Source organism: Bombus fervidus, unplaced genomic scaffold, assembly GCF_041682495.2.
Source record: "Bombus fervidus isolate BK054 unplaced genomic scaffold, iyBomFerv1 scaffold0065, whole genome shotgun sequence".
Taxonomy (NCBI): Eukaryota; Metazoa; Arthropoda; class Insecta; order Hymenoptera; family Apidae; genus Bombus; species Bombus fervidus.
Genome location: NW_027212628.1, coordinates 29147 through 32500, shown reverse-complemented (window position 1 = coordinate 32500; position 3354 = coordinate 29147). Strand labels below are relative to the sequence as shown.

General features: G+C 48.7%; 2 non-coding genes across 2 annotated transcripts in view; both read right to left on the bottom strand.

Moving 5' to 3' along the window:
- The window catches only part of LOC139997363 (large subunit ribosomal RNA), a 4174-nt gene extending 4152 nt beyond the window's left edge, over nt 1-22 (bottom strand). The window contains exon 1 of the ribosomal RNA XR_011802749.1: nt 1-22. This exon is cut by the window's left edge and continues 4152 nt beyond it. This is a non-coding gene — a ribosomal RNA (large subunit ribosomal RNA).
- Nucleotides 23-2150: 2128 nt separating this feature from the next.
- On the bottom strand, nt 2151-2305 carry LOC139997364 (5.8S ribosomal RNA). Its single transcript, XR_011802750.1, has one exon. It is a non-coding gene; the product is annotated as a 5.8S ribosomal RNA (ribosomal RNA).
- Between the last annotated feature and the right edge of the window lie 1049 nt (nt 2306-3354).

The following is a 3354-nucleotide window of genomic DNA, read 5'->3' as shown; positions in this document are numbered from 1 at the left end:
GATCTCGCCTACTCTGAGGTCGCTTCAACGTCACGACACGGTGACAATTTTTTTTTTCAAAGAAAAAAAAATTTCGTGCCATGTGGGCGCGATTCGAGAAAAGCAAGACGGTTTGATAACAATGCGACAGAGGGTCTTTATTTTTATTTCTCTCTCCGAGAATCGCCTCAAAGAGAAAAAAAAATAAAAAAAAAAAATTAATTCGAATAGAATCGAGAACCTTATATTCTATCTCGATCGAGAAACGTTTTATGCATCTCGCCAAAGTGCCTTTTAAACTTCGTTCGTCGTATCATGTTCGAGCTAAGACTCACGCAAGACACCCGTAACGATCTCCGGTTTTTAACGCCCGTCCTCTTTGTATAATATATATATATATATATACACGTGTTATGTATAATATATCTCCCGTAGCCGTTTCTCTCTTCTCGACGATTCCAGCGGTTCCTTGTTTTCGCCTGTTATTGCTGGCACAGAGATCGAACACGCGACATGTATATAACATATCGGTTTCTTTGCTCTGTACCAACGACGAAAACGCACGGGAACTCACGCAAGTGGAAAAGCGAGCGCGAGACGTACACAACGGGGTGAATTTATTACTCGGGGACTGGACGACCGGCGATACGTTAGGATGCGCGGTCCAGCGATAGACGACGAAGAGACATGGGATGACCAACGATCTCTTTTTCTCTAATACTCGGAGCGCCGAATCGCCTTAAAGCAAAAAAAAATCACACGCGCGTACGTCGTACGTACGGCGCGTGTATACCTCGTCTCTAATCAAGTTTCGTTAGTCTTTCTCGAGCCTCGCCAAAGAGGATCGTTCTCTTCCTCTGCGCGATCTCTCCGTGCCAATGTCAGAGATTATTCTCTTTCGCACGACGACGAAAACGACTATTTTCGACGATCCGAACAACTTTGTAACGGACTCACATGCACATCTTAAAATCGAGTACAGAAACGTTGCGCAACACCGTGAGCTTTTCTCTTCTTCGTCACCCTTAAATATAGCCGATCGTAGACGCACGCTAGATCGTAACACACTTTTCGTTGATTTCCGACGAACGTGGCTTTGGGCCAGGCGCGCGGGCAGAGAGATACGCGACCGACGGGGAAAAATTCGTCCCGATACATGTACGCGTACTCTCCGATCTCCGCGCAACGCTGGGGATCATCTCCCTAAGTCATCAGCGTTCGAAGAAATCTCGTGTGTCCGTTCCCGGATCTACGGCTTTCTCTGGGTTCGCGAAGAACAGAAAAAAGCACAGAGGATGAAAAACGCAACGACGACCCATCGATGCGACGGTCCTCGTTGTCTTCTCGTCAGTCGTCTCGCGCCTGCAGAATACATCTCTGCCGCACGAACAGACGGAGTGGGTATTCGATCCCTGGGGCTGTACGAGTAAAAACATCTTGATGAAAAGACGGTTGTGTTTCTTTAAGGCACACAGTTTTTCGTTACGCCACCAAGTTTAGGTTTAGGTTTTAATATCTTGGTTCTCTTTTCTCTCCTCTCTCGACTGACTTTGTTCAAAAATATTTTTGCTTTCTCTCAGTCTCGCCAAAAATTCATTTAAGACGACGTCGGGGGCGCGGTCATTCGTGCTTATCGAAGACTAACAAAACGTAGCAGAGGCTGATACAAAAAGAAAAAAAAAATCGGCCACGAAGAAAACTCGCTCTGTGTATCTCGATAACCGCGTCGACGACGACGGTTCTCTCCGCGCTCTTTTAATTCGTATCCTTCTTCTTGCGCTTCGTCCGACTCAGAAACGTTCGTAAAACACGAACGACGGCGGGTTGTCAAGCCAAGAAGGGACAGAGAAGAGACGGAGGTAGTTTTGCGAGTCTCCCGTGAACGCGATAGATTTTTCATATATATTTGTATCGAGAGCATGCGTACGCCGGTCTCCACACGATCCAGCGACGAACGCCGACGAACGTCCAACAATCGCTCGTACGTCGCGTACGAGCCCTCGACCGCTCTTTAATTCGTATTCTTTTGCTTGGCGCTCGTCCTCCGACTCAGAAACGTTCGTTTAAAGATAAAACGAACGACGGCGGGCTGTCGACGAGGCAAGAAAGAACAGAGAGATACGGACCGAGAGCAACGATACGCAACGCAAGCAGTCTTAGGTTTACGTGAGCAACCCTCAGCCAGGCGTGGTCCAGGAATTGTATCCGTGGACCGCAATGTGCGTTCGAAATGTCGATGTTCATGTGTCCTGCAGTTCACACGTTGACGCGCAATTAGCTGCGTTCTTCATCGACCCACGAGCCAAGTGATCCACCGTTCAGGGTAATCGTTTATGCATGGATTTTTGTTTGTGTACTCAGGTTTTTGTACTCTTATTCTCGGTTCGAAAGAAGCCGATATCCGACAAACGTCCGACCAACGGGAATCGAACGCGCGGAAGTCGCCATATGATTGACGACACGAAAATACGTTCGAAAACGAAATCGGACGGACTGCGCGACGACACACGCAGCCCGCCGACCGGGCGTAAAGTGCATTATAATATATAACAACCAACGAGATCGAAGCTCCGTTCGTCAGGAAACGACGGGGATATAACACCCGATTCTGAATCCTCTGTACAGCACACGATCTCGCGAAGAAAGCGCACGGTGGCTAGCCCATGATATATATATATGTTCGTTCCTCTCGTCCAGTTATTCGAAGCAAACAGCCGATATGCATCTCCATCGTTCGGGTAAAAAAAAATCGATGGGACGCGCACGGTCGTAGTCTTCCTCGCGCGGTCGTTTCTTCCCGATAGCCAGAAGCAGAGTTTGAAAAACTCTAGCGACGGAACGAGGCATTAGACTCTCGACAACGAGGATACAGACACGGCCGGCGGTCCCCTCTGAATCGACTTCGGTGGTTCAGGTAAAAATAAAAAAAATCGATGGGACGCGCACGGTCGTCCTTCCTCTTCCTCGCGCGCGGTCTATTCTTCCCGATAGCCAGAAGCAGAGTTTGAAAAACTCTAGCGACGGAACGAGGCATTAGACTCGCGACAACGAAGATAGAGAGACGGCCGGCGGTCCCCTCTGAATCCACTTTGGTCGCTCAGGTAAAAATAAAAAAAAATTCGAAAGGGACGCGCACGGTCGTCCTTCCTCTTCCTCGCGCGGTCTTTTCTTCCCGATAGCCAGAAGCAGAGTTTGAAAAACTCTAGCGACGGAACGAGGCATTAGACTCTCGACAACGAGGATAGAGAGACGGCCGGCGGTCCCCTCTGAATCCACTTTGGTCGCTCAGGTAAAAATAAAAAAAAATTCGAAAGGGACGCGCACGGTCGTCCTTCCTCTTCCTCGCGCGGTCTTTTCTTCCCGATAGCCAGAAGC